General features: G+C 49.8%; 1 protein-coding gene across 5 annotated transcripts in view; it reads right to left on the bottom strand.

Moving 5' to 3' along the window:
* The window catches only part of SYT2 (synaptotagmin 2), a 119,708-nt gene that overhangs the window by 18,168 nt on the left and 87,677 nt on the right, over nt 1-13,863 (bottom strand). The window contains exon 1 of one of the 5 annotated variants that reach the window (XM_009189846.3): nt 12,324-12,556. The exons of the other annotated variants lie outside the window; for them this stretch is intronic. The gene's annotated coding sequence lies outside the window, so the exon portion shown is untranslated. Of the gene's footprint in view, nt 1-12,323; nt 12,557-13,863 lie in introns of those variants that run through there. 5 annotated transcript variants of the gene reach the window in all.

Genomic DNA, 13,863 nt, shown 5'->3' with positions numbered 1-13,863 from the left:
GAGTCTCCCTATATTGCCCAGGCTGGTCTCGAGCTCCTGGCCTCAAGCAATCCTCCCACTTCAGCCTCCTGAAACATTGGCATTACAGGCATGAGCCACTGCACCTTGCCTAGAACATATTTTGTATTTATCCATTCATCAATTTATAAACATTTGGGTTATTTCCACTTTGGGCTATTTTATAACTAAATATAGCTAATAATATCCCACTTGCAAGATATTATGAATAATGCTGCTAAGAACATCCATGTATAAGTTTTTGCGTGGACATATGTTTTCATTTCTCTTGGGTATATATGTAGGTATGGAATTGCTGGCTCATAACTATGTTTGACATTTTAAGGTGCTGGCACCAATTTATGTTCCCACCAGCAATGTATGAGGGTTCCAAGTTCTCCACATCCCAGACAACACTTGTTATGATGTCTTTTTGTTTATAGTAATCCTAGTGGAGGTGAAGTGGCATTTCATTGTAGTTTTGATTTGCATTTCCCTGATGACTAATGATGTTGCATATCTTTTCATGTGGTTATGGGCCCTTTGTATGTCTTCCATGGAGAAATACCTATTCAAATCCTTTGGTCATCTTAAAATATTTTGTCTTTTTATTATTGAGTTGTAAGAATTTTTATATATTCTGCATACCAGTTCCTTGTTGAACATATACTTTGCAAACATTTTCTCCCATTCTGGGGTTATATTTTCATTTTGTGTGTGTGGTGGTTTTTCGTTGTTGTTTTTGAGATGGAGTTTCACTCTTGTTGCCCAGGCTAGAGTGCAATGGCACAATCTCAGCTCACTGTGACCTCCGCCTCCCAGGTTCAAGCGATTCTCCTGCCTCAGCCTCCCAAGTAGCTGGGATTATTATAGGTGCTTACCACCATGCCTGGCTAATTTGTGTATTTTTAGTAGAGACAGGGTTTCACCATGTTGGCCAGGCTGGTCTCAAACTCCTGACCTCAGTTGATCTGGCCTCCTTGGCCTCCCAAAGTGCTGGGATGACAGGCATGAGCCACTGTGCTGTGTCATATTTTCAGTTTTTAATGATGTCCTTTGAAGCAAAAAGGTTTTCAATTTTGATGATGTCCAATTTAGCTATTTCTTTTGTTGCCATATTTTTGGTGCTATATCCAAGAAACCATCACTAAATCTAAGGGCACTAAGATTTACTCCTATGTTTTCTTATGGGAGTTGTATAGTTTTAGCTCTCACATTCAAGTCTACAATCTACTTGTTTTTTGATACAGGGTCTCACTCTGTCACCCAGGCTGAAGTGCAGTGGCATGATCATGGCTCACTGCAGCCATGGCCTCCTGAGCTCAAGTGATCCTCCAGCCTCAGCCTCCTGAGTAGCTAGGACTACAGCCATGTGCCATTACACCTGGCTAATTTTTAATTTTCTTCTAGAAATTAGGTTCCACTATGTTTCTACAATCCACTTTGAATATGGCATAAGGAAGGGGTTCACATTTACTCATTTGTATGTGGATATCCATTTGGTATAGTAACATTTGTTGAAAAGACTATTCTTTCCTCCATCCAATTGTCTTAGTTCCCTTGTAAAATATCAACTGACCATAAATATGAGGGTTTATTTCTGGACTCTCAATTCTATCTGTATGTCTAACCTCATGGCAATACCACACTGGTTTTATTTTTTATTACTTTTTTAAATAACACTTGCCTACTCTTGACCATACTGTCTTGATTACTGTAGCTCTGTAGTAAGTTTTCAAATCAGGTAGAATGGGTCTTCCAATTTTTTTTTTTTTTTTTTTTTTTTTTAGCCAAGGTCTCACTTTGTCACCCAGGCCAGAGTACAGTGGCATGAACATGGCTCACTGCAGCCTTGACCTCCCGGGCTCAGTTGATCCTCCCACCTCAGCCTTCTGAGTAGCTGGGACTACAGCCCCATGCTGCCACAACTGGCTAATTTTTGTATTTTTGTAGAGACGGGGTTTCACCATGCTGCCCAGGCTGGTCTCCAACTTCTGGGCTCATGCAATCCATTTGGCCTCCCAAAATGCTGGTACTACAGGCATGAACTACTGCACCAGGCCTTGTTCTTCCTTAATCAGGATTGTTTTGGCTATTCTGGGTTCCTTGCATTTCCATATGAATTTTAGGACCAGCTTGTTAATTTCTACAAAATAGCTGGAATTTTGATAGGTATTGTGTTGAATCTGTAGATCAGCTCAGGGATCATATCAACAATATTGAGTTTTACATTATTTTTCCACTTATTTAGACCTTTAATTTCTTTCAAGATTGTTTTGTAGTTTTCAACATACAAATCTTGCACTTCTTTTGTTCCTCGGTATCTTATTCTTTTTGATGTCATTATCAATGGAATTGTTTTCTTAATTTCACTTTCAGATTGTTCACTGCTAGTGTATAGAAATATAATAGATTTTTGTAGCTCAGTTTTGTACCCTGCCACATTGCCGAACTCTCATTTGTTTTTGTTTTTGTTTTTGAGACACAGTCTTGCTCTATCGCCCAGGCTGGAGAGCAGTGGTGTGATCTCGGCTCACTGCAACTTCCGCCTCCTGGGCTCAAGCAATTCTCGTGCCTCGGTCTCTCGAGTAGCTGTGATTATAGGTGTGTGCCACCATGTCCGGCTAATTTTTGCATTTTTAGTAGAGATGGGGTTCCACCATGTTGGCCAGGCTGGTCTTGAACTCCTAACCTCAGGTGATCCACCTGCCTCCACCTCCCAAAGTGCTGGGATTACAGGCATGAGGCACTGCGTTCAGCCAGAAATCATTTGTTCTAATAATTTGTGTGTGTGTGCGTGTGTGTGTGTGCATGTGTGTGTGTGTTGGTGGATTCCTTAGGATTTTCTATATATAGAATCATGCAAATAAAGATAGTTTCCCATTTTCTTTTTCTTCCCTAATTGCCGTGGCTAGAACTTCCAGTCCACTGTTGAACAGAAGTGGTGACGGTGGGAATTCTTGTCTTTTTCCTGATCTTTGGGGGAAAATCTTTCAATCTTTCTCCATTAATATAATGTTAGCTGTGGGCTTTTTGTAGATGCCATTTTTTCAGGTTGAGCCTAGCTCCTCCATTCTACCCTTGCCCCTGGATTGCAGTCCTCCTCCCCTTTCTGCAGACAGCTCCCCACAGCCGGTGCACAGTCCCTATAGCACCCCACCCTCTCACTCTCCACTGTGGGGCGGGCAGGAGGCAGCACAGGCTGGGGGAAGAGGCTGAATGTAGTCCCAAGAATGCCAACCACTTGTCATTTGACTCCAAATAAATCCCTTTGTGAAACTTGATTTCCTCAATATAAAATTGTGGAAAATAATACCTACTTTTCAGAACTGCTGTGAAAAGTTTAAAAACAAATTTGGTTGTGTCTGGCACATAGAGAGCATTCAATAAATGTGGGTTGGATGTGAATCTGAGAAGTGTTCACTGAACCCTGTCTGAGGCACCTGGAAGTGGCCTTGGCACAGTACAGGGACCCAAGGTTCATGGCAGATGCGGGCTTTCTCTCTAAGACTGACCATCCAGAAATGGTCCTGTAGCAAAGTAAAGCTGCTTGGGAGTGAAATAAACCTGCCAGGAATGAAGATGCTGAATGCTCCAGAGGTTCAGGGAACCTGCAGGCCAGGAATGAAGGGGGAGAACTGCATCTCAGGAGTGTTGGAGTCCAAGAAAAGGAGATTAGACCTCCCCCTATACCCAGCAGGGACCACTGAAGGGTGCTGAGCAGTTGTAAGTGGGGGTTTGTAAGTTAGCTCCATGGGGAGTGGAGCAGGGAGGCTGGTTCCACAGACCAAAAATGGTAAGGATCTGCACTAGGGTGGGAAGGTAGGGAATGGAGTAGAGAGAACAGATGTGAGAGACACATGCATGCATTCATTCATTCATTCACTCACTCACTCAAGTATTTATTGAGCTCATATCATGCTTCCCTCATGGAACTTACCATGCACTTCACATAAGTGCATATAAAATTGTAATTATGAGAAGTGCAGGAAAGGAGAGCCATCTGGTGGTGGTGAGCATCTATAATGGGGCATACCTGAACTAATCTGGGAAAGCAAAAGTGCTTTCTTGAAAAATTGATGAGTGAACTGAGACCTGAAGGGTGAGTATTTATCCAGGTAAAGAGGAGATGCAAGGGCGGCCTAGGCAGAGAGCACAGCCTGTGCAAAGGCCCAGAGGTGGGATGCAGTGTGGTGAGTCCAAAGCCTGAGAGAAGGCCAGGGCAGCTGGAGTGGATGGAGGATGGTTCAGGGTGAGGTTGGCAGGCCGGGCAGGGCAGGATCAGGGGCACCATAGGCTGCATCAAGGAGTTTTGTCTTTCCCAAAGAGGAATGAGAAGCTGTGGGAGGCCTTTAAGGGTGGGGGCAGGGGTAACATGTACAAATGTATATTTTGAAAGTTTCACTTTGGCTGTAGTGAGTAAAAAGACTAGGATGGAGCATAACTCCAGAGGAAAGGGGAGAAAGGGTTGAAAACAACCAATAACAAATGTCTTATCATCCCTGAGCTCTTATGACAGACAGACAGTGTTCCCGGGGAATCCACTAGAGGAAAATGACTTAGAGCTGCAGAGAGGGAATGTGGGGAATCCATGAAGCAGCAGATTGGAGGCTTTTCCAGACTCCAACACAACCAGGAAGCTATAGCTGCCCAGACAGCAAGGGAATAGAAGATGCCTGAGAAGGAGCCTCTTGGTCAAAGGCAGGCATGGCCAGTGGGCCCAGAGAGTGGATGGGGTGGATTCAGGGCCCACCTCTCAATTATGCACCCAGTACATGGCACCAGGTGCTGGGACCAGAAGCCTTGGGGCCATCCTCCCATCCATGTGGGGTCACCCCCCACATCCCAGGTGTCTGCAAATTCATCAACAACCCACAATGCTTTCCAAACCTGGCCACTTTCCACCCTCTACCTGGAGTACCACAGTAGCCTCCTATCTGGAAGCTTCCACTCCCCTCCACTCGGCCTGATCTCCACACTGCAGCCAGACTGATCTATTTTAAACCCTCCTGTGGCTTCTTGTCACATTTAGAGTAAGATCTCTGCCTTGCCTGGCCCCTGGCTGGCTCCCACAGGCATTTCCTGTCCCTGCTGTCAGTCACTCAGTTCCTACCATGCTGGCCTCTTGCCACCAGCCACAAACCCACCAAACAGACCCCCATCCCCCAGCCTCGGTACTTACTCTCCCTCAGCCTAGAATGCTGTTTCTGGAGAAATCTCCCTGACCTCCCCGGGACACCATCACCCCTCTAGTCTTCTTTTCCCACCGTGGTCCGTGGTGCCTACAACTTCTTCCCAATTCCCTACACTCCCTTGGCATTTTTGTGGTACTCGCCTGGCAAGGTGCCAGCCCTGGAGAAATCCCACTGACAGCTTTCTCCTTCTCCATGGCTACCCCCGACTGTTGAGCCCCCTGGTGAGATCCCCCTACAATACGAGGGCAGCCCGTGTCCCATCAGCCCTCAGGATCACCCAGGCCCTCTGCATTGCACAGAAACTGCGGGAAACGCCTCCCCACCAGCTTTGCCTCCTCCTCCAGTCTCCGCAGGCCTGTGGCTCCTTCACACCCCTCCTCTCTCTTTGCTGTTATTTTAAGGAAAAATAGAAGTGAGAAATCTCTCAAAATGTCCCAACCTCGGGTCAAACCACAGACCTTTCCTCCTGACCCCTTCTCAGTTGAGGGCTTTTCCTCTGGTTAAGCCAGTTCCCACTCCTGCGCAGGAGCCCTCCTGACTTCTCAGGAAGTCTTTTCCATCCCCACCGTTTCTTGTTCCTGACACTTCCCCCTTCCCTTGGCTGAGGCTGGATCAGTCCAGTTTATCACATTACCCACCAAAAATGAGCCTCACCTGCTACCTTGTTCTTCCCTTCCCTTTGTGACCACACTTGCACACACATACACATATGCACACACACATACACACGTGTGCACACACACACACGCACACATGGTCCCCCTTTCTTCACGTTCACCTCACTCGCCAGCCCCTCCGTTGTGGCTTCTGCCCCATCCCTCTGCTGAAGTAGTTCTTTGTAAAGTCATGGATGAGGACCACAAGGTCACTAAACCCAGGGCACATTTTCATTTTCCTTGAGCTGGACCCCTGAGCTGTGGTCACCAGCTGGCCACTGCCTGCTTTCGTCATAACTGTGACTACTCCTCCTTCTGTTGCCTCAGGCTTGCTCTTGAGGTCCTTCCCTCCTCAGCTATGGTGTCTCCCTGTGTGGTTCCTTCCGCACCCTGGCATCAGTGCCATCCTCTTCTGTCAGAGTCAAACCACTTCTGAGCTCCAGGCCCACAGGTCAATCAGCCCCCAACATAGCCGCCTGATCTCCTGAGTCTCCTCTTGCTCACCTCCAGTCAGTTCCATATTTGCCACCAAGGCAATCTTCATAAAATGCAAAGCTGGTCATGTCGCCATAATGAAAAGCCACCCGAGGGAGACAGGCCAAAAGCCCTAGCATGGCCTACAGCCCCTCATGCTCTCCATCCAGCAGCACCTCGGCTTTCCCTCCCTGGGTTGCTAACACCAGCCCACACTCCTTGTTTCCCCTCATACACTGTATTATCCTCCTCGGGGCCTTTGCACATGCTGTGCCCTCTTCACGGAGCCAAAGCCTGTGATACAGTTTGGATCTGTGTCCCTGCCCAAATCTCATGTCAAATTGTAATCCCTCATGTTGGAGGTGGGGCCTGGTGAGAGGTGATTGGATCACAGGGTCAGATCTAGTGATAGTGAGTTCTCATGAGATCTGGTCATTTAAAAGTGTGTAGCGCCCCCCAAACCCCGCTCCCCTGCCTCTTCTTCCTGCTCTGGCCATGTGAAGGGCTGGCTCCCTCTTCACCTTCTCCCATGATTGTAAGCTTCCTGAGGCCTCTCCAGAAGGCAAGCAGATGCCAGCATCATGCTTCCTGTACAGCCTGTGGAACTTCGAGCCAATTAAACCTCTTTTCTTTATAAATTACCCAGTCTTGTTTCTTTATAGCAGTGCAAGATCAGACTAATACAGTCTACACATCTTTCTCAGCTCAAACAGCACTTCCAAGGACGCCTTCCTCCCCACACCCATGGCTCCCTCCTCCCCTACCCTGCATCAAGGCCCCAACCACCTGCTTTCCCGGCTCTCCATTCTCATCCCCATGGTACTCATGCAGCTTGTGACTGTATAAGCAGCCACCTCATTTTTCTTGCTCACTGTTGTCACTCTAGTGCAGGCATTGGCCACCAGTGGTCCAGGTGCTAAATCCAGTCCCACACCTAATTTTTGTAAATAAAATTTTGTTGGGACACTCACTTGTTTATGCATTTTTTTTTTTGTTCATTTGTTGTTGTTGTTCAGACCGAGTCTCGCTCTGTCTGCCAGGCTGGAGTGCAGTGGCACAATCTTGGCTCACTGCAACCTCTGCCTCCCGGCTTCAAGCGACTCTCCTGCCTCAGTCTCCCAAGTAGCTGGATTACAGGTACCCACCACCATGCCCAACTAATTTGTTGTAGTTTCGTAGAGATGGGGTTTCACCATGTTGGCCAGGCTGGTCTCGAACTCCTGACCTCAAGTAATCTGCCCATTCAATAAATATGTGGGTCTTGTAAATGATCAAGCAAGACAGACTTTGAGATTGGGTCACATTATGTCATTTCACAGAAGACACTGAATTCTGTGGGGAAGTGGCCTTCCCAGGGTACCCCCGGCAGTACAGGCTGGCTCTGGGCCCAGGGCTCTTTCCACAAACCATGTTAAGACTCATTTGTCATCAGGCTATATCCAGGGACACACACCCAAGCATCGATTGGGAAGGAACCAAGGCCTGGTGTGAGAGAGAGTGTGTGTGTGTACAGTGAGACCCCAAAGCTGGCATGGGAAGTGGGGGCATTGCACACAGCTCTGGGAACTGCCCACCCTTCCTCTCCTCTTGCAGCAGGCCTGGGACCATAGAGAGTCAGACATACCCCCTTCTGAGCCATTTCACCTCAGGTGGTTTCTTTCACCTCTCTGAGTGTCAGACTTCTTAACTATTGGAACGCAGCTTTTATTCCTAAACCCTCGAGGTGAGGCTGGGATTAAATGAGATGCTGCATGGGTAGTGACCACATGTCCTTCCCACAGCCTACAGTCTGCCCAGCATGTAGAGAACCACTGCTTATTTTTCCAAGGCTGCCCTTGGGTTGCATTTCATTTTCCCTGGAAGACACTCCAGTAGCTGAGAGACCAAGATTCCCTTGGCAGACTCTCCTTCTGATGTGACCCCTTATCGCCTGGCTCTGCTGTCCCTTCTAGAGTCAGAGGAGAAAAAAAAAAAAAAAAAAAACGGAGGAAAACAGCAAGAGCCCGTTCATACCCCACATGCCACCTGAGACTCCTGAAGGCCCAGAGAAGTGAAGCCAGTTGTCCAAGGTCGCACAGGCATTTGGTGGAGGAAGAATCTAAGTTCCTGGACCCCCAGTCCAGTGCTTCCTTCCACAGCCCAGCAGCCTCCTCCGCCTCCAGGACTATTTCCCCCACTCTAGGAGGCAGAGCTCCCGTGGCTGGGGAGGAATGGCAGCGAGAACGGTGTGAGGGAGAGCCAAATCCTCAGGGACTCACAGCTGCCCCGGCTCCTGCATGGCTGGGAGCTGCAGTCCTGGGGAGAGCAGCCAGCTGGAAGACTTGAGGATGATAAATGGATCAGGGTGCCAGGGCTCCCAGGACAGAGTGAACTCCTCTGCCTGGTCAGAATCACCCAAGCAGGAAAGCATGAAATGGCGCCATTAGGTGAAGGCTGCAGCTGTCCGGGGAGGGAGGCTGGGGGTAGGGAGAGATGCCTGCTCCCAGCCTGTTGGGCCACAGGTCAAGGTCTGAAGAGGGAGGGGCCTGGGAGGCCCCATCAAGGGAGAAGACATACAAGGGAAGGGACTGAGGAAGGGTTGCTCAGGTTTGGCCTGCATCAAGACCCCCTGGGGAGTTTGTTAAAATGCAGACCCTCTGCCATTGCACCCTGTCTCCCAGAGCCTAACTCAGAAAACTCAGTGGACTGGAATGTGCCCAGGGATCTGCATTATAACAAGCACCCCCATTTCCTCTGATGCAGGTGATCTGGGCACCACACTTTGAAAACATGAGGTTCTAAGTAATTAAGAAAGATTTGCCAGAGAGGTCAAAGTCCAAGCCCAGTTGCTGGAAGTAAAATAAGCCTCAAAGGCACTGCGGACCTGGAGGGCATCAGGGCAGAGCGGGCAGGAAGACACTGGTGGCAACAACAGGTTCAATCACCATAGCTCTGTTTGGTGAGCACAGAGATGTTCTCATCTAACCCACCGGGGGGGAGGGCACGATTACCACCATCATTTCAAAGGCAAATTCTGCTCAGACAGGTAGTAAGTGACCTGCCCAAGGTCACACAGTTGGTCAGAGTAAAGATCCAGGTCTAAATTTGACTGAGGCCAGGTCTCCTGCTCAGGAGCAAGGTAGGGGGCCCAGTCCTCAGGGAAAGCTCAGGAAGGGGGAGTCTCCAATAGTGGGAAATGATGCTGGAAAAACAGGGGTAGACCAGAAGCAAGGCCACTAAACAGAATCCACACAGGAATTCCCTTCTCCCCCTGGTCCACTGGCCGCTGTCCTGTCTGCCCAGGATGGCCACTTGGCCCCTGTGACGGTGTCAGTCCCAAGCACTCAGGCCTTTCCAAGTGGCCCCAGGGTTGGGAGCAATGGGTCCAGGAGGAACCATGCTTGGCATGCATGTCCCTGCACAGACCCTAGAACACGCTGGGGTCTCGGGGTACTAGTTAACTGCCTCTGGCCCCCTTTGCTAGGGAGAACAGCCATATTTGGCCTGGGGTAGGAGAGGAGTTGGGGAGCAGGTGACAACCTGGTTGGCTTATCCTTTATCTTATCCTTTTTTTCTATCATGTAGAGAGCTGTCAGGGCAGAAAGCAGGACTTCAGGTGAGTATCAAGAAGAATGCTCTCAACAGAGCCTAGGGATACACCGGGATGGGGAGTCAGGGGGAAGGGGCTGCCATCTCTCCCTCCATTATGAGCCCTCTTATTACAAGCAGAAACAACATGTCTGAAGGCTCTTTTTCCCTTAACTCCAAGGGCCCAGATGTGCTCAGAGCTCAGCCGCAGTTCTTGTACCTAAACTAAAGGGAGACTTGATTGACAATCAAGTTGAGTAGGAGGGAAGGGGAGCTAGGCTGGAGGAGGAAGGTGGGGTGAGACAACCTCGCACACTCACACTCACACTCTCAGTAATTCTGGGATGTTCTGCTTTGAGGGTCTTCATTCTGCCCATGGTCAGCCCATGTGGGAGTATCACAGAAGGCCCAGATGCCCCAGAGCTTCACTCTGTGTGGGCGAACAGGGAATGATCTCCAAGGGAGATAGTGAAAGAATCGGCATGAAGGGGAGTGAGCATGGTACCTGCGTAAAAGGGTGAGGGAGAAGTATATGTACGATTGTATGCTTCTATATTCACAGCACAGCTCTGGAAAGGTGCATAAGGAATTCATGACATTAGTTGTAGTTGCTTCTGGGGAGGGGAGTTGGGAAAGGAGGAACTAGAAAATATTTCACTGGGTGTCTTTCTGTATCTTTAAAATTTTGAACCCCATGAAAACCTGCCCGTCTCTTCCACCCTCTGGTACTTCAGAACCCTGGAGCTGGGTCCTCAGCCTTGCAGAGGAGAAAACAAATGAGGGGGTTTGTGTATTTTTTAATTTATTTTATTTTATTTTTTTGAGACAGCGTCTCACTCTGTTGCTCAGGCTGGAATACAGGGGCGTGATCATAGCTCACTGCAGCCTTCAAACTCCTGGGCCCAAGCAATCCTCCCACCTCAGCCTCCCAAGGAGCTAGGACCACACATGTGCGCCAGCATGCCTGGCTACTTTTTAAAATTTTTTGTAGAGACAGGGTACCACTATGTTGCCCAGGCTGGTCTTGAACTCCTGGCCTCATACGATCTTGCTGTCTTGACCTCCCAAAGTGCTGGGATTATAGGCGTGAGCCACTGCACCCAGCCAAAAGAGAGAACAAACAAGTGGGTTTGTGTTGCTCACCCAGGAATCACCCAACCTGCTCCAGGTGGGAGGCATGCTGCAGGGAGAATGCCACCAGGACCTGCCCCCCTCACCCTCAGAGAATACCTGGGCTCTCACCTTGCCTCTCTTCTTCCCTACAAAAAGTCAGGAGACCAGAGCCCTGCTCTCTCCTCTAGCAGGCTTCTGGGATCCCTTCGTGTGCCCCCAAATGAGACTGCCTCCAAAATGGGATCCTGATGCCACATCAAAGATGGGTAAGTTCGATCCTCACCCTCACCAAAAGTGTGTGTGTGTGCACGCATGTACACACACACACACTCACCATCAACTGCCAACCCAAACCAATTAAATATGATCTGGGGACTAGGCACTTCTGTGGATTATCCCACTCAGTACTGGCCTCGATTAATACAGATAATGGAGATCTGACTGGATACAGCTTACAGTATTTAATCTTTCCTGGCATTGTATTTGCAGAAGCCAAAGTAATGAGATGGAAATAGGTTAACCAGCAAGACACTTCTCACCGAAGCTCGCAGGCTAAAAAGATCAATACTTAAGGAGAAATGTATGTCTTTATGTTTTGCATCAATGCTTCAGTCCAACGTTTGGTCCTGGGAGGCTGAGGATAAAGTTTTAATGAATTAATTTTCTAGCTCATTCTGAAAATAAATTACCCATTTCTTTGAGTTCCTTGTGTACCGAGGCCTGATAAGCCTTCTTGGTCAGTCCACGCACACCTCCACTTTGGAGCAAGGTTGTCATTCCGCACGCATAGAAGCAGAGTCTGTTCTTGACTGGCCCTGGGGAAGCTAACAACTGCTGGGTTCCTGAGAGTTGGAACGTCCTTCTAGAGTCTAACTTCAATCTCTCCTGCTGCATCAACACTCATTTTCCTTCCCTCGCATCTACGCTGAGATCAGCAATCCCAGGCCACCTGATGGGCGCCTCAGAATCCAATGGCTGAGGATTGAGCCCTTCCTGCACCAATCTTGGGCTGGCCTGTTAGCCTCCCTGTGCGTGTGCGGCTGTGTGTAAGTGAGGGTTAAGCATCCCTGCCCTGCCTGCCTTAAGGACGGCTTCCATGATCAAAGGTGAAGGTTCCTGAATAAGGCTCTGTAAACCTGCAGCATCTCACACCTGCCTCGGATTATTTCTCTCTGAACCTAGACCCCAGGCATGGATACCCTTAAATCACAGGCAAATATTAATAAAACCCAGCCTGTGAGGGCTGAGGGACTCTTACAGACAACACAGTCCACAGCCCCTTTTCAAAAACAAACCGAGGCCCCAAAGGGAGGTGGCTTACCTCCATCACACAAACACCACCGCTAAATGGTAGTGGAACTGCCTGCGTTGTCAATTCCTGGAATCCAGGCCTTTGTCGTCCCTCAGGCCACGCCGCCAAGCCCTGACTCCATTTGATCCTTGGCTAACTCTTGTAGGGTGCAGGGGTAGCAGTGGTGAGGGGGCAGAGGGATGCCCTGGCCAGGCCAAGCCCCTCAGCACACCCTCTGCTCTGCCACCCCGGCCAGGATCACGACTTGAAACAGGACAGAGGAGTCCGCCATCCCCCTGGGAGAGGAGCTGGAGCCGGGCTCCCTGGAGAGGGAGTTAACACTGCAGGGAGGCGCACTCTAGCCAAGGCGGAGGAGTTGCTGAGTCACAGTCCAGCCGCCTGGCCAGCTCTGAAGGCCTGCGGGGGCCCCAGCTGCTCCCAGCCCAGGGGGTTGCCTCTGGCCCCCCGACAGGCTGCCTTCCCACCTCCTTCACCAGAGACTCAGAATCTTGGGCCTCCAGGGTTCCCCACTCCCTAGCACCCCACATCTCCCAAACCCACAGGCAGCTGTCCTGGGGCAGAGGAGAGGGTCTTCCACCGGTTGGGTGTCAAGATGCTTGGGAGCAGGCTGGGAAGGGTGGGGGACCCCGAATGAGTGACTGAGTGTGGACAGATGGAGGTTTGGGGACCAGCAAGCCCTGGGCTGCCTGGTGTAGGATATGGAAAGTGTGTGTCCGGGGGGGGGGCTGCACCCGTGGGCCCCAGGAGGTCTGTTGTGCACATGCTCTGAGTGTGAGGGAGGACAGGTGGGACCGTGGGGGTCTGCCCGGGTCGTGCTCCCGAGAGAGGTGCTGCTTTCTGCAGAGCGCGTGGGCAACTGCCAGCTGGGGGAGCGCTCACCAGGGGAAAGGGGAGCTCTCTGTGGCTTAGCAGTGATGAACCCACACAATCAATGGATCCTCCAGCCACAGTGTGAGCAGCTCTGCCTCATGTGAGACACAAAGCACCTTCCAGCACAGTCCCGATACCCTTCATGCCAGATGCACATCTTCAATTTCAGCTACAAACCATTACAAATTGATGCATTTTCTTTCTGATTAAATGTTACAAGGTTTGAACACACTAGCTCTGCCGAGCACCACCCCTCTAAGGGACGGGGTTAGAGGTTTGGCACGAAAGCAAACTAGCCTTTTACTAGGAGTGCGTGAGTGTGGTGGTGTGTGTGTGATGTGTGCATATGTGGTGTGTGCATGTGTGTGGTGGGTAGCGGTGTATGTGGTGGTGTGTGTGCGTAAGATGTGTGTGCTGCATGTATAGTGTGTAATGTGGGGGCTAGGGTGTGGGGGACAGTGGGGTGTGTGTATATAGTGTGAGAGGTGTGTGTGATGTAGGGGTGGTGTGGGTTGGGGTGGAGGGTCTAGTGGGGTGTCGGGGTATGTGGGTAGTGGTGGGTAGTGGCATATGTGTGGTGTGTACCTATGTGTGGTATGGGGGTATAGTTAGTGTGGGATGTGTGTCAGTGCGTCTGTGGTGTGTGTAATATGTGTATGTGTTGTGGTGTGTTGTGTGT

The sequence above is a fragment of the Papio anubis genome, chromosome 1, assembly GCF_008728515.1.
Source record: "Papio anubis isolate 15944 chromosome 1, Panubis1.0, whole genome shotgun sequence".
Taxonomy (NCBI): domain Eukaryota; kingdom Metazoa; phylum Chordata; class Mammalia; order Primates; family Cercopithecidae; genus Papio; species Papio anubis.
Note: the sequence above shows the minus strand (reverse complement) of the source record. Positions and strands in the feature narration are given on the sequence as shown.